At 41.4% G+C, this 17,428-nt stretch overlaps 1 long non-coding RNA gene across 2 annotated transcripts in view; it reads left to right on the plus strand.

Annotated features, from left to right (window-relative positions):
- The window catches only part of LOC144464609 (uncharacterized), a 77,554-nt gene that overhangs the window by 43,890 nt on the left and 16,236 nt on the right, over window positions 1-17,428 (plus strand). For both annotated transcript variants that reach the window (XR_013492285.1, XR_013492284.1), the window contains exon 2: window positions 9,553-9,602. This is a non-coding gene — a long non-coding RNA (uncharacterized LOC144464609). The remainder of the gene's footprint in view (window positions 1-9,552; window positions 9,603-17,428) is intronic.

The raw sequence follows: 17,428 nt of genomic DNA on the forward strand, positions 1-17,428 counted from the left end.
CAGCCCCCATTTTTGGTCAACCCTCTGTTGGGGTACCTAACACACATCGTCAATAGCGGACTGTGTCTCTTGTTCAGGGCTGAGTTGTGGCTGGTTTTGAAGCTTATGTTACCACTGTTAAAAGTCTTACATATATAAGTAAACTGTAACTATAAAATGAAAAAATATTTAGCTGCCTATCGCAGCAGTTGTAGACTGAGAAAAAAATGACTTAATTCACTGGGCCGACTGCCAGCAACTTTTAAGGTGGAGCACTTACTTGTAATGTTATTCAATGCGTGAATTGACGACTGATTCCATCAACACACCTTACATTTCAATAGGACCACTTTGACCAATCCATTAGTTTTTATTGCCTCTCTTGGATGATATACACTTAATCTTAAAGCATTTAAACACAAAAACATCTTGAGCTTCATTAATTAATTTCAATAAGGTTATGTGAACTGCATATATTCTAATCCTCACCTGGAGAGGAAAATAAACATTGCAGGTCATCAGTCTTGTGAGCTCCAGCAACACTCAACCCCTACGCTTGCCTGAGAAGGACTAAATGCAGAAACCCGCTATTTTCAAATATACCATCGACAGAGACTCTTCAGTCCAGCCTGTTCTATTTTGTTCTGAAAATGTCAGCATGCAACCCCATTCCCTTGATGATAAATGAGGTGCAGGCTTCCCTTCCTGTCACTGGTGATGAGGAAATACAGCGAGAGCTGGATGGGGAAGTGAGTGACAACAACCCTTCCCACATTTAAGAGTACTGTTTGTGGTGGAAATGGAAAACAGACCTAGGGTCTAGGTACCATGTCTGAAGGTTACTTTTGGTTCCAAAGGTACTATACTGAAAATGTTTGGTGGAAACGGGGCTTAGAGATTTACCAGATTCAAAGTGGAAGACTGTGAGCCTTTCTTCTTGAATACTTGAATAAGGCCATTTCAGTAATAGGCTATTTGAGTGCACACTTTGATAACAGAGATAGATATCATAAAACAAATCATATTTTGGATGGTGTAACCTTTTGTGTCACTTTCAGTGTTTTGAATGAGTTGTGTTTCTGAGCCCCCAAGTTTTAGCTCACCTGCTGTTTATCCTCTCCACTGGTATGGATATCTAATAGCCGTGATACACTGCTGTGTTTCAGCTCCAGATTAAATGTTGATTTGCTTTTTTTGAAGATGATAATGTCAAAAGCATTTGTTAGTTATCTCTAAGCATCTCTTTTAATGGCATGAATAACAACATGCACCTACCCCCTCACATGTGCATATCATGATCAGGCAAGCTATTGTATGTACCTAACCATGTAGGTGGTTCCTTAGAGAACAGATTTGGCATTGGTATTTTTAAAACTTTGCAGTGTTTTATTCTCAGCCATGATAATACAGCACATGAACACAAAAACATCTTGAGCTTCATTACTGCTTCCTGTAATGTCCTTAGTTCTCACACATTGCTGTACAGCAACTATGTACTTTTCAACTGTATTTGATATGAAGACAATTGTAACTTTATCTCTGTATAGTGCTAATTTTATCACCATGTAAATGCCAAACTAAGCCTTTCACTTCTCCATTGCTTTTGTGGTGTTGCCTAAGTTGCCTGATAGGAGACAGTGGTAAAAAAACACAAGGCCAGGTGACAAGGTGCTGTGTGAGATTCCAGGACCAAGGTGCCACACAGTCCAATTTATTTGAATTGTTGTTTGAATAAATTTGAAAATGCTCATGTCAATTAAGAGGATGCATTCCTCTGGCTGTGTGTAATGTCATATTTATCAATCTGTAGAGGTTACTCTTTGCACTCATGTGTAGAATACATTTAGACTTCTGTTTGGAATTCATTAGTATTGATCCCGTTTAGCGATGCAGAGTCCGATAACTGCCTGTCCGGAGCCAGATTATCAATTCAGTGCCATTCAGAAACAGATGTCCTTTTGCTTTGTTATTGTTATGCATCAACATTTAATACCCCAGCAAAAGCCTGTAATTCTGTCTTCAAATGAAGAAGCAGCTTTTCTATATATTTACCTCAAAAGACAGCCTTTGTGCTCAGTGATAGAAAGTGATGCCCTCTTTCTGCAGTTTTTGTCTTGGTGTGCTTTCTTCCTTCTGAGTTTGCATGAGGTTTGGTTGTCTCTACACAACCTCTTTCTCTCCTTTATACTCTCACTGTCTGAGTCTTGCTCTCCATCCATTCCTCCCTGTGTGCTGATTGGGTGTTGGTTAGTCAGCTGCAGCCAATAAGCCTTGGTAGAAATGTCAGTGTTTAGTCTGGTGCTAGGCAGCAAGATCAACAGACAGGTGGGTCAGGCAAAGTCATCGCTATGGTTGGCTGCACGGCAAAGCTCTGTCAGCTTTTAAAGGAATATTACACCCTGGGTGACCAGTCACAAAACATTATTTCTATCATCCAAAACACTTTAGTCAATATTTGTGTAGGCAACAACTCTCCTCTAAAGCCAGAATGCTGAGATGCATGGCTCCAATTCAGTAAAATGCTCAACAGAAAGAATCTGGAGTTGCTCTCATAACTGAATTTTTATTTTGTCTTTTGCACCCAGTTAAGCTGTGTTTTATTGATCTGTTGTAAAATAGATGGCTTTAGGCTGAGATACTCCTTGCTGTGCATCACAAGTCAGTTTCCAAAATTAATGGTAATGATACAACAGTTTGTCTCATGCAACCTTTGTAAGTGTCCTGACTCTCTTGCTTGGTTCTCATATTAAAGTTCTATTTTTTCCTTTGTGAATCCTGTTTGTTGATGTCTGAACACTGAGAGGGGCCAGACAGTTAAAGAGGATTTATGGTTGTGCGTAGACCCTATCGCCTACGCCGTTGTAAGCATTTTTACTTGTGCGGTGGTGTGTCTGTGTCACTCTGCAGTTACACCTCCAAAACAGTAGTCGGTGGTGGAGGTTTCTGTTAAGTAGGTGTAAAAATTAGTTAATACAAAACACAACCAAAACACACATTAACCCTATGGGCCCGAACGACGCATAGTGCGTCCAAATTCACACCTGTTCTTCTCTATTGATTTTCTCCACGACCGTGTGTCATAGCGAGAAGCCACACATATCACATGAAACAGCCGAATTGTAGCTTTCCAACAAGGCCACTTTTTGGTAGTCCAATGTTTTCACAGCGAAAAACAATGATAAAGTTACACTAAAATTATGTATAAGAGAGCTTTCATACAGCTTTGCACACACATTACTCTTGGATGAATTACTCGCGAATGCAGGGTCTCACAGAAATGCCACGCATATCGCATGAAAGCGCAGGACTAGAGTTTTCCAGGGATACCACACACATCATTGTGCTATCATCCCATCATGCTATAAATCCAGATTAATTGTCTACGAAATAAAAACCTGACGAATTTCTTTACAATCCATTATACAGATCTTGTTACCAGTCACTTCATATAGTGAGGAATATCGTATCTTACCACATCTTAGGCTTGCGTGTGTTTCTCCCTGTCTATACACATTTGTAGTCCGTCTTTCAAGATGCAAATATCTCCATATTGTCCAGTTGACACTCCATCAAACTTTGTATGACAAGACCAGCCACTTCACCTTTGTGCACCCACACAACTGTAGCCTAATTATGCATGCATGACAGGGCAGCAGTCACCATATACATTGAGGGGGACAAGTGTTTACTGCAAACAAAGTGGCCAATATTATCTTGGAGGACATCATTGCATTTGGTTGACTATTTTTCTATGATCTTAGATGTAAATATTGCATGAATCTTTCAGATAAAACACATTTTTGACTTGTGAATGAGTCAATGGAATTTCTTGCAATAATGAAAAAATACTGGCAATCATGTCCGCCTGGCACAAACCACATGTTTTGGACAGCTGTGAAGTGACAGAATGTCCCAGCATCATGGTTCTTGTATTTCCGGACTCCAGAGAGTCTCCCCTCTTCAAATATGGCAGAATATGTCATTTTCCAACTTGCTATGGTGAGATACATGAAAAATGTAAGAATTTAGTAACACAGATTTGTTTTTTTCATTGATATAAAAATTAATATAAAATACAGGCACATAGGAGGACATGAAATGATGGCAAATCTGGATAGCCCACACTGTCCTGAAAAAAAAACAAGATATAGCATGTGTATGTAGTCTTTAGAATGACTGTGATATGAGCTTAAAAGTAAAGGTAGTAAAAATACCCCAAAAACGCCTAGGGCCCATAGGGTTAAATATGGCTTAATAAAGACAATTTCAAACACAAGTACACAAATTGGCTTCACTTATAACTCGCAGCATTCACAAACAGTTGTGTTAATCCGGACACATTTTCCCCACAAATACAACATGCTAACATTTTTAGCACAGCTCTATTGCATTTTATATTGTATAAATTAGCCTAGCAACTGCCGATCTTTTCCTCTTCTCATATAAAGCCAGGGACAACAGCAACATTTAAAAAGACAACAGCACACAATTTGGCTCCATTACAACTGTTCACTGAAAACAGCTATCTTGTACTTAGACTCACAAGTCAGTCTTTAGACGTTTTGCTTAACTAACTAACTAAAGACTGATGACTTTCTCCCTGATTTTGTGTTTAGATGGGCAGATACAATTTCAGAGTTTAAAAAAACTCCCTACGTTGCAGAACCAATAGTAAATCCGCAGGGCAGTCCTTCGGTGGCTCGCTGAACTCTTGTGCTCGTAAACATAGTCCGACTAGAAACACGTGTAGCGGTACAAAATGGCTCAAGTTGCTGTAAGTCCTTCATTTCCACAATCTTGTGGACTGAGCACATGTTTGATAAAACGGAGTTAAATCTCTCGGCGTCCATTTTCAAGCTCTCTGTGTGTTTGTGTCCTTGCGGACGAGAAAGGAGAAATTTAAACACATGTTCCAAACAAATATAACATACTAACGTTATTAGCCCAAGCTTAAGGTATTTTATGTTGTATAATTTAGCCAAGCAACTAGCGATCTTTCTCTCTTCTCATATAAAACCAGGGACAGCAGCAACATTTAACAAAGGTAACGGCACAAAATTTGGCTCCATTACAACTCACAAGATTCACCAACGAAACAACCGTCATACTAAACACATTTTCCAAACAAATACAACATGCTAACATTATTAGCGCCAGCCGATGGCATTTTACATTATATAAATTAGCCTAGTGACTAGCGGAGAGGTGCCAGTTCACCTTCTGGGCACTGCCGAGGTGCCCTTGAGCAAGGCACTGAACCCCCTAACTGCTCCAGGCGCCTGACCAAGGCAGCCCCCATACTCTGACATCTCTCCACACATAGGTCCTGTTTGTGCATGTTTGTGTCTTTCGGATCTGTGTGTTAATGACAAAAAGTGTGAAAAAATTGAATTTCCCCTCAGGGGGATTAATAAAGTATATAAAATTAAAAATTAAATTTTAAATTTTTTATTTCACAGATAAGAAACAATAAATTGTGTAGACAGTAAAGCCTCCACTAAAATAGCATTTTAAGTCTTGTATGTGATTTATCCTTTAGGAAGGTATACTTCAGGATTTATCCTGCCTTCATATTTAATTAAAAAAAATTTAATTTTTTTAAATTTTTAACTTCGTTTCCACTGAGGGAAATGGTTTCAGCTTACAGAAACAGGAGGTCTGCGTCACCGTGATGTGTAGTTACAATTCTGGGGAGGTGCACATCAGGCTACGGCGTAGGCTCTACATCGATGTGGAGCCTACACCGTAGCTATGGTGTCGATTCAACACAGAAGTATAAATTCGCTGTTAGGCTTGACCTGTCTACAAAGGAAACAGCCTCAGCTCTCACTTTCATTGCCACTCACAATCCACTTTTTTTCCAAAATACAAACGTGAATAGTTATTCAAATAATTATTTACAGTGACAAATGTCTGTATTTATTTTATTGTGTTATTCTGTCCTTGGGAGGTCAAGTCACACAGTGAAATGTTCTGAAATGGCTGGATGGATATGGCTCTCATTAAACCTAAATGTATAAACTTCTTTCTCAATAACCTGTTGACTGTTTTTCTGTCATGGCTAAGGCATGGCGTGAGGCAACATGAAATTAATGGAGATATTGGCTTTTAGCCAAAAATAACATACTGTCTCTGGTGTGCCTGTGGAGAATAAAATAGCACAAATGATCTTCCATCAGAGTTTTGGCTGCCAGTGTGCAGCGTGTTGGTAGATAACAGAATGTGTAATGTGGAAATGCCAATTGTCAAGTGAACAACTCCTGATTAATACAGCAATAAGATACACATTTACTTTGAATTAAAAAGGGAGAGTTTTTGTTTCCTCTGTCACATACAGTAGTTTCCACCATGAGGACATTAAAAATGTTCTCTCAGAACAGAGTTCTCTGTTACTATGCAGGTATATGTTGTCAGGGTATGTTCACAGTTATTTTTTGAAGCCATCCACAGGCTTATATGTCATGTAGCTTTTTCATATCTATTCTGTGCACATCCAATGGGTTTTAGTGTCCACCTCTATCTTCACCACCCCAACTGACTACAGATTTTCCACATCTTGTATTTTACCAGTTTGAGTAGTCTGTCTGATTTTTTCACCCCTGTCTGGAGCGCCATGGTATATGGCGTTCCCAAGGGAAGTCCTTTGCCCCCTCCCCACCCCCTTCTCTGAACTTTGACCCTGGCCTCCTTCCTCTCAGGATATGAAATGACACTCTTGGTGGGAGAATGTTTTGGAACTGCTTTAGATGAGTCTCTTTAATGTAGGCTGGAGTAGATGAGCCCAGAGGGCTGCATGGCCACTTTACTGTGAGATCTAAGGGGTTCTGTTTTAACTATGCAATTGTAATGACAAGTCATGTGTCTTTAGACAATGAAGGTGTCTTAAAGTGGACTCTATCATGTGTGCTAAAAGGTATAGTGATGTGGAATATAGTTAAGGTGTAGTGGTTAAATAGTGTCTGTATTTAATAAATAGCTGTGCCAATCATGGAGCATGATGAAAATGGCTCATCAGTGAAGAGTACAGAGCTCTTTCTCTGAATCAAAAATCATTTGAGGGATGCAGAGTGCTTCTGTGTCCCTAGGATGTACCTACAGCCACCAGACTGCAATAAACAGGAATACAACTAGAGCCAAATAGTTTGGTGTATGACAGAGAGGTGTTGACTGCACAACATAATTAATGTGGCGGGCATGCAGCTCCAAACTTTTTGCCTCTCCTGCATGAAAAAAAAAAAAAAATCAATAGATGTAATAGTGCTGTTTGCACCAGTTCTTGCACTGCAATGAGAAAGAGATTTTGCTTTGCTTGTCCTGGCCACCACGACGGTCTGTGGTCACACTGTGTATTTTTGATGCATGTTCGATGTTTTATGCATTGCTCGCATTTTATGTTCTTCTCTAACCATAATTAACATTCTCTGCTTTTGCTTTTTGCTTGTGCCTACATATACACAACCATCTGTTTTAAAATGGCATCTCAAGCAGCAACTGCACAGTCTGACATTACTTTATTGATGTTTTTACTCACTAAGATCTATTGATAAACACTAAATAACTCTAATAGCACAAAGAGCATTGCTGCATATGGTCAGCGTGTGGTGTCTCTGATGTCTCTCTGTCTTGGGTGCTGTGCAAATAAAAGTTATGATTTGCTTATATGTAGCACAAAACTTTGGGTCCTGTGCATGATATAAGCAGTCTTTGTGGGCCCCCTGCCCTTCCTCACTTGATCTCTTGTATGCACTAATATATATATATATATATATATTTTCAAAGTCAGTTTGCTTTTTTCTTTCATTTTTTTTTTTTTTTTGAAACCCCAATTTTCCTTTTTGGGGTAAAGACATGACAATCAGTGGTGTAGTGGAGGGTATACTCAGGTATACGGAGTATACCCACTTATTTTTCTATCCATTGTAATACATAGGAGAGTATGCCCACTTCCTCATCGGTAAACCTACCTATCTACCTAGTAGTACACCCACCTCATCAATTACCACTACACCACTGATGACAGTGTATATTAGTGCTCCAGCACAATAAGCAGTCATTCACTTTTCTTCAGCTATGTTTATAGACGAATCCTAGTGCAGGGCAGACCAAAAAATTTTGCACCTTTAAGGGGTGTGAAGTTCAGTCTTTCAATTGATACTCGAAATAAAAAATGCATACAAAAGCAAACTTTTCATGTCAGGCTTTTTGGGCACCTCCCCTGCTGTCTGTGTTTGCTGGAAGTTCTCACGTGGTGTAGATGAGAGGAGAATCAGTACGAGTCAGTCTGTAGTTTGTTGTGCATCCATTCTTTTGTGTTTACTCTGTCAAAAAATTCTGGCATCCGAGCTGAAATCTCAAGCAACCAGCACTCCGCTATATAGTTGACTTTGGAAGGCACTAAGCATTCCTGCTTGACACCATATTAGTCCCCACTTCCCCCTCCTCGAGGTGCTGGGCAGCCTGCCAGGTAGAGGTTGTCATGACTCCTAACACCACCCTTCACCCTCAACACCCACCTACCCCAGAAGGTGCCAGATTTTGGGAGGGGGCAGGCCAGACTAAAGTTTTGATTTAGACAAAAGATGTCTTCACAATGTCAGCAGAATGGGAATGCTGTGGCTTTCTGGTCAGAAATCACGTGATCTTTCCAGCCAAGGTTTTGCAATGGTGCCAGGTGAGAGAGACAGAGGGAGAAGAGGGGGAAACTTCGAATAATGATGTCAGCAAATCATTGTTTTATCATCTCATGTTCTTGTTTGAATTGGAGAAAATGGCAGATAGTGCATTGCAGAACTCAGCTGCAAGCTCAGTGTAGAAGTGCCCCTCGGTCTTTTCATCATTCCTCTCATTCCAAAAACACCCCAAACCCTTGTAATGGTCACAGCTCATTCCTCACACCCAGGTAGAAAGTGTCGATGGAGAAGAATAGAGATGATAAATCAGACAGGATAGTAGAAATGCAGGTGTGTGGCATTTTCACGCCTTTCTCACTTCAGACTTGCCTTTGTTGCGTTGCAGCTGTAGGAATATTGTGTTGTTTGTGGCTGTCTGGCACTGGCACAGTTAATGGTAACTGACCGTGGTATGCTTGATCACACTGGCATCTCTCTCAGACTCTGCTTTCTTCTATCTGTTATCTGCAGTCTTAGCTAAATTAAACTAAGCTCTCACCCCAGTCACATTGCTGCTGGCCAGAAAGAGAACTGCTAAGGCATTTCTGCAGGTTAATTTGTGATAGCAGTCCACAACACAATTATGATTGTTATTATCATGGACCTAGTTTCATATGTGGGAACTGCTGGAGCATGTGACACTCCAAAATGGAGTCACAGCAACTTAAGATTGTACTGTAGTTTGTGTTTAAACATGTCTTTGTCTTCATGTGGGTCTGATGTTGTCAGAACAGTTACTGGCATGTTTTGTAACATAACACTTCTCTTTTCCTTCCTTACCATCACATTACTTATTGATTTCTTATGCAGTTTGTTCATAAGCACTGTTGCTGTTCATCCATTTCCATCCCTGACACACCCTTGTGTGATTTTTTAAAACCACTTTCTTTTTCTGCTGTTTTAGAGAGGTGAACTAAAAATCGACCCGACAGCAAAACTGCCTGAGCATGAAGGGTAAGTTAACAATCCTTTCACCATCTGTTTGATGAACTTCTTTCTCTGAATGCCAGCTGAACTGAACTCAGAAACCTTTTGCTCCAGACTTCGGACTCATTGTCATTGTCATGCTCTATAATATAGATATATATATATCTTTGTAGTTCTTTGTCAGAGACTACATTTTATTCCTTTATTCAATTACTTTGATACTTTGACAATAACCATTTGGCACAAACCCGTAGATCCGATCTTGTGGCAAATCTGACAGCACAAGCTCGCCTCTGTGGGTCTTTGTCACTGTGGTGTGAACATCGTCTTTTAACCTTTTTTTTGTTTTTGTTTTAATAACTTAGGTTGGTGGTGAAAAGGTGTAATATTGGTGAATATATATTAACCTCATGGCAGTACACTTTAAAAAAAAATCCAGCAATGCACAGCATCTCTGTTAGTTGCAAAATCCTAGACTGACTTATGATAAGGAGGACAAAGAGTCATTTTGGCTACAGGATGTACATACATTGTTTAATAACTAGACAAGCACACCCCTAGTTGAAAATGTGTGCATCCGGGTTGAGGTAGTAGGTTGTATGGTTTAGAATTACACCCTGGGAGTTAACTGTACAACCTTCTAGCTTTCCTTGGAGTACACGTATGACATCAGTCTGTACAGAAAATAGTTTTGCTTTAGATGCAGAATGGAATTTTTCTATAGCATTGCATTTTAGAATGCCTCTGTGCATTGTTAATGGTCTCTGTATTATTGTAATCTTTGCCCACCTGAGGTTCATAGTTGAACTTTAGAAATGGTCAGCCTGCCTGCTGTGGCTCAAAATCATCAGTTAGTATTAGCTTGATGTATGTTATATTTTTAAACATACTACATTGTGGTCAGTTGGAATAACCGCAATGCATCGGTTGTATTCAGGTGTCCCTTTAACTGCAAAACACACAGAACGAACAAATGAGCAGTCAACTGTTTTCCTCTATCTGTCTTTAACTTCTATACACATACAGTATATATCTCTAATATATCAAGTCCCATTCATGACAAATGGGAGTAGACAAGATGAACCTAATTACACCAAATCTAAGCAATCAGTGGAGTTGGTAGTAAATGAGCCCAATGACATTTTAAATTGTTGAACCAACAATATAAAGCTGTTCTCTTGTTGCGGATGTACTGAAGCTATTACTTTCAAATTCAGCATGTAAGAGAAAATCAAGAGTTAAAATCTTCTGTTTATGCTGTGTTTGGAATTGCCATTTTCTCACTTATTGTGTGGGGGAACCTATTTCACACGGTGATGGCTTAGCTTTTCAAACTGTTGCTCCATCTTTGTGGCCTGATATTACACCTCAGCCTGTTTAGCGAGTGTGGGGCTGCTGTGTCTTCTGAATCAGTCTGATATGCGGTCTGTGCCAAACATTATGATGCACAGAATGTTCAATATAGACACAAAGTATGAAATAGAATAATCAGAATAACTGTTAACTTGTTGACTTGTTCTGTATGATAGGATTTTGCTGGTGACTGCCATGCCCTGTGGTTTTACAGTATTGCCATTTGCACAGTACATTGAAAATGTTTGTGACAGCTGACTCAGGTTAGATACATTTCTCAGGGATGTCAAGGTTTAATGATGACCTAACATATAAAAAGCTTTTTGTCCCAAGTGGCCTAAGCAGACCTCAGGAATATTTCAGGTTTGCCTGAATGTTTATATGTTGTCTCTGGGCCTTGTGATATATTGTCCACAATTCTGTACAATGAGCATCATAAGGTCTAGTTTCAGGCTGAAGCTTGCCTCAGTGACACTGAAGTCTCTGTTTACTTTTGAGTAGTCCACTAGGCTGAATGCATCTGACTTCACCTCTGTCTGGCAATAAGCCACGGCTTGTAAATGAGTCCAAAGCACCACACAGGAGAAACATGGCCCAGTAGATCAGCTTAAGATTTACCACAATTTGTAACTCTTAAGGACTGCTTCATTTAAAATGCAGCTTGAGTAGGTTGTGCTGTTGTAATTTCTGCTATAGTTCTTTATCATTGTAACAGTGTTTTTTTTCTCCTTTTGCTTTGATGGATGACAGTGGTGCTGTGTTTAGGGCCAAGGCTTAGTGGACTGCCTTTCTGCAGCCTTTGTCATTTATCCATTTAGCTCTTTGGTTTCAAGTGGTTGACACTGCATTTTTTTCATGCTGTTTAATGCTCAGGGTTTCCAATAAACTGGTCCCATGCTCCTCCAGATGTGTTGTTTAAATCAAATGTGTAATGATTAATAATAATCTCTAAAGGCTGTATTTGCCCTTCCATTTGGAAGAAGCTAAGTTAAGTTCAAATAGAAAAACTAGTGGCAGGAATAAATGCTTTATTTAGGAATAAATGCCTTATATATTTTAAGGGCTGAGATTTTCTTATCTTTCCTCACCTCTGAACCCTGATGGTTCTTCCAGATGTGTAGAGAGAAAGCGTTGCTGCTGAGAATCATGCTGCCTCAGCACTCCTCTGTTCAGCTGTCCCGGCAGCATAGCTAAAAGTCATTGGTTCCAGCTGGGCCTTAATTTATGGGATGGTTGAAAAAATAAATTATGGGATTAGATATGGGTGGTTCAAGTCTAGTCTCCACTGCTATAACAGCTCCTTTGTGACGTCAGCTGGCCAGTAGTCTCAAGGTCTCAAGAATAAAATAAAGATTTTCGTCATTGAATTTGTATGTTACAGTGCAAATTATGTGTAGCAGAAAGTGCTGGCAACATCACCAAGCTCGACAATGACACGGTGTCACCTTTACACCAAATTATTAAACAACAAAAACAGTCAATCATACACCTAAACTACCCATATTGGACATTATACTATTAAAGAAAGTATCCGTTGCACAAAGTTTTTATATCACAGCTGCCTTATTTCAACACTTTACTACTTTACTGTCTTGTTTAAAAAAATATTCTTAAAAATACAACGCTGTTAATCATTTCAAATTCTTCTTTACTACCACCTAGCATTCATTAGATCCCAATCACACAGAAAGCCTTTTGCAAGTTGCAAAACTTAAAGGCGCTGTATGTAAGAATGTGGCCAAAACGGTTACTGCACTCAAATTCAAAATACTGCCGCGAGTCTTGTCCGCCCCCCTCCCCTACAGATTCGAGGTTGCTGGACAGCGGCACGCTGGAGACTGATTTGTTTGCCCACGGGCGGCTGCCGTGGCAGGGCTGCGTCGCCGCATCCTTGATCTTCGGTTTTCCAGTGGACCGTTCAAGCAATTCCGGCTTCTCTGCTGCTAACGCTGCTGCCAGGATACAGCTGAGGAGAAGCCGGCTGCTCATGCTGGGACACTGCTAATGCTGCTTGCCGTGCTGCTGTAGCTCAGTCGTAACTGTAACTGATGCTGAGACTCTACTGACTGCGTGACTGGTAGACGGCGGTGGGTGGCGCAGCAGGCCAAAACACAAATTCAAAACATAAACATGATTTGTGGACCGCAAAGTTAGTTCCTTTATAGTTCCTTTAAGGCACATAGCACTGTCTTTAAAAAAAAATTCTAAACTGAATGCCACTTGCTGCACCTTTTTATTGTTGCCAGGCAACCACTGCATCACCTCCTTACCCTAACCTTCCTGTGTAATCAATCTACTGTTTATTTTTTTTTTTTTTATTTCATAGTAGTTAGTATCTGGCACCTAAAATGGACAGGTAGAGGATAGTTGCTGTAGCTCTGGTTGAGGATAAGAGGCTGTCAGCAGCAGTTTGCTCAGGCAAACCTCTCTCCATTGTTTACCAACTGTAAACTTGTCGTGACCACTACGCGACTGCACAATGGGAAAAAAGTGGAGATGACGTGGGGCACTTTACCGCCCTGAGCTTAAGTTTTTTCAACTCAAGGAGTTCTGAGCACTCCGGCAAAAATGCCAGGTGCCGAGAGCACAGTAATGAGAGGCACGTGGCAATGCAAAAACAGCGACCAAAATGCTTTATTCTCATTAAAAACAATGACAAAAGCTTCATTCTCATTAAAAACAATTATTACAATTACAATTACAAAAAGAGGCTTCCAAGCTGCTAAAACACTGTCTGTGTAATCGGGGCCTTAGACAGTCTGCTGTCAAAACAGTTGATTGTCTCTTATGGTGTGTACACCTCTAATGACAAAGACAAGCCTCAGAGCTTTATAGCTCCATCAGAGGATACAGCTCCTTGAGATAGAAAAGCAAAAACACACAGTCTCCAAATATAATTAATTTTAGTGTCAGTGGAGTAGATCCAGTGTATATATTGTGATGACATTACACTTTGGCTTTTTTTGTATCAAAATCTGGGAAAACACATATACTGGAATTGACCCGACACTCGTGGGTAATATACTTTCTGATCCTTTCTCCTCTTCGAGTGTTCAGTAGCCTTCTGAGTCTATCATAGGGAGTGACTCTTAGGCACAAATACTTGGAAAATGAGCCAATTGCCGCTTGCGTTTGTAACTGATGTGTGAGCAGTGATTGGGGTCTTTTTCCTGATGTCACCAAGGGGTGGAGACCTCAGTAACAAATCGCCTGAGACCAGAACACTGTCAGTTCTGGCCAGACTGGTACTTCAGCCCCCCAACTCATAAAATTTCATTTCCCTATAAAAGTGAGCAGCCTCAAGTACTATTTCTTCCCAAGGAAACATATTCCCTTAATGTGCTCAGGTTAATGGCAAATGAATAATCATAACACACCCATGGCAGACTGGGGGTGTCATTGATCTGTCTGGAGTCAGCCCTTCTCCCCTGCTGCATCAGCCATTCTCCCCCTATTGATACACTTGCCCCTTGACCCCTGGGACAGATCAATGCCATTGATTGGAAAAGGGCAAGGACTAGGGGGCTGACTGGTCCGACAGCTAGTGTGACAAGACATGATCGTCATTAATGTCCCACTGGCTGGCTGGCTGGCAAGGCGCTGTGCATCACATATTTCCTGCCTCCTGCTCCCCTCCCCCTTTGCCAGACTCCTCCTTCTACTTCACTCTCTTCCTTCACCCCTCCTTCTTCTGCTGCTCTGTGTTCCCATTCTGTGCTGTTTGCGCTGACTGAGATAAGTCCATTGTTTGGATACCTGTCTGATGCTTGCCTGGCATCTGTGGCCTAGATATGCATCTCCAGGCTGCATGAAGATATTTTGAGCTTATTGTAGAAGACGGAAGAGTGTCATTGCAAGTGTCTGCTGCATAATGTCTTTTGGTTCATTGTACCAATCACAATGGAGCTGGTCCTATTTTTGGGTGCTTTGAAAATTTCTATCTTGGTACAATTCAAAGCAAGTGAATTAGAATCTGCTTCAACTCTGTCACAACAACTTGGTTCAGTGTTCACTGATCAATGGCAAATCCCACACTAATAAAATACCTACATGCTGCGATTCCCACTGCCTCTCTGAAAATGTGTCATTGGTACATAATGACTAGAGTGTGTCTGCTGTTGTTCCCCATTTGCTGTTGTGGACAAATTTCATCATGTCAGTGGGTCAGATTTCCAGTCTAGACTGGCAACGAAGCGAGTAAGTGTGTGTGTCTATGTGTGGAGGGGTGATGGGTGGGATGCGGCGACAGCTCCAGACTCTGCAGTGACACTGCTGTAATGGAGCTGATTGATCACCTATATGACTGCCTGCTGGCCCTGCTGGCTTTAACATACAGCAAACTCCCAACCCCCCGTTTTTGCGTCACCACTGCCATCACCGAGCCAATGTGCGAAGACCCACCATCCCCCATAGACTTCAACCTGGCCACGGTTTTGACATTGGCTGCAGGATTTACTTCTATACCTCTTCAGCATTAGTCTCGCCTTGTATGTGTACATTTCTGGAGTATAGAAAGGTACCAACGCATTTGCCATTTTTGATGAACTGACATTTTCCATTTCAACCTTTTGTGTGTCGCAGCAGAGTTAAAAAGCTGCTGTTTTCCATTTGAATTAAAGGGCATAATCAATCAATGAAAACATTTGCAGACCCCTCTCCCTGCCCCACAGGGTCATAACCCTAATCTATCCAGGGTGTTGAGGGTGATTAATTTGTGAGGTTAGAACAAGCTGCCAAGGGCAGATCTCAATCAGACAGAAGGAGAGTGAGAGAAATGTTTCTTTTTTTAGGTATTTCTTTCCACAGCCTTGCCCCCCAATTTGATAGCATTCTTCATATAAAAAATCCCACACTTCAGAATTAAAACATTTATCACCTTTGAAGTCTCTGGGGAAACTGGATTTTTGCTCTGTCCATTTGTGCAGTGCTTGTTAAACATTAGACAGGGGAAGTCCATCTGGAGAATGTTTAGTCGACAAGTAAAGAAAATTGACCCCCGAAAGTAAATTAACTTTGAAATGAACACACTATTTCACTTACCCCTGCAATTTGTGATCCTGTGAGATGGTTTGCCTATGCATATTATATTTAATAGCTGTAAGTATATATTGTGGCCATCCATGGTGTGGTGACATGGTGTAGTTTCAAAGGCCCTTGAGAGATGTGTTTGTTTAGTTTGTTTATTAAAGTATTTGGAGCTAAAAAATAACAATACTATTTCTTGACAAACACATTTTTAGACGTAATATTAGCCGTGGCTTTCCCATGTGACTCGGACTGTTGTGTGCCTTACACTGCTGCTTGCTGCTTTCAAGCTTCAGTCACAATATTGTGACAGTGACCGTTTGTGTCCATGCTTGCAGTGACCACATCACCGTCTGTGTGACTGTGTGTGTGTGTGTGTTTGCCGAGCGGAGCCACTGTAATGCCTTTCTGTGTATCTCTGTCTTTTTTGGGTGGACGTGTGTTTGCTGTCGCCTGTGCATGTGCTGCCAGTTCTGTGTGTGTGTGTGTGTGTGTGTGTGTGTGTGTGTGTAGGTGTGTAGGTGTGTGTTGTCTGTCTCAACTGTTTGCAATTTTGTATCACAGGCTATATCTGTTTATAGGTGTTTGTGTATATGTTTGCATGTGGGAGTGAGAGCTGAATTCATGTTACAAGACACTGGAATTGCTACAGTGCGTCCTTCCCCATGGCCAACCAGTTCCCTGCAGTGTGTGTGTGTGTGTGTGTGTGTGTGCCGCTGGAAAAGACAAGAAATTGATCAGCACAGGGAGGAACGTGTTCACTAGCAAAGGCTGGATGGAGGGTGTGGGAGAGAGAGAGAGGGAGAGAAAGAGCGAGGGCTGTCGCTGCAGACTCCTGCTGCAGTATCTCACTTTGGGCAAGCAGCTGCAGACAGGGAGTAACAGACAAGCAAGACAAGCAGACAGGTACAGACCTGGTGTGATGGGAGGGGATGAGTGGGGGTTGGGGGTGTGGAGATAGTGGTAGAGGGCAGTAGATGCTGGAGAGGCAGGGCTTGGAGGTGGAAGGGTCAGATGTGGGAGGGTTTGAGTGAGAGTGAAAGGTGGTGGTGTCGGCAGCTGGAAGAGGCAACTGTTTTTGACTTTTTTTTTCTTCGGTGATGGCAGCCCATCGTGTTGGACCTGTGACGATAGAGGAAAGAGGGAGAGGTGGAAAAATAAAAGTAGAGGGGGTAGATGACAGTGTCACGACATGGCTGATGTCCTAGTGTCTGGAGCAGGGGGTAGGAGGAGGAGGAGTGGTAGTGGTGGGGGTTAAGATGCTGAGATGGAGCTGACAATGCTCTGTGTGGTGGGGGGGTTGGAAGAGGTGTCCCACCTCACTGACCTGCGTCTGGTTGCACCTTCCCGTGGACACCTTGGCTTCACCCCAACCCACCTATCTCTTTTTTTCACCCCCTTTTCCCCTTTCTTCTACCCCTGCCCTTTTTTCCCTCTGTTCTTTCTCATCTTCAGCTCAGAGGCGGATAACAAAA

This window comes from Epinephelus lanceolatus, chromosome 11 (genome assembly GCF_041903045.1).
Source record: "Epinephelus lanceolatus isolate andai-2023 chromosome 11, ASM4190304v1, whole genome shotgun sequence".
Taxonomy (NCBI): Eukaryota; Metazoa; Chordata; class Actinopteri; order Perciformes; family Serranidae; genus Epinephelus; species Epinephelus lanceolatus.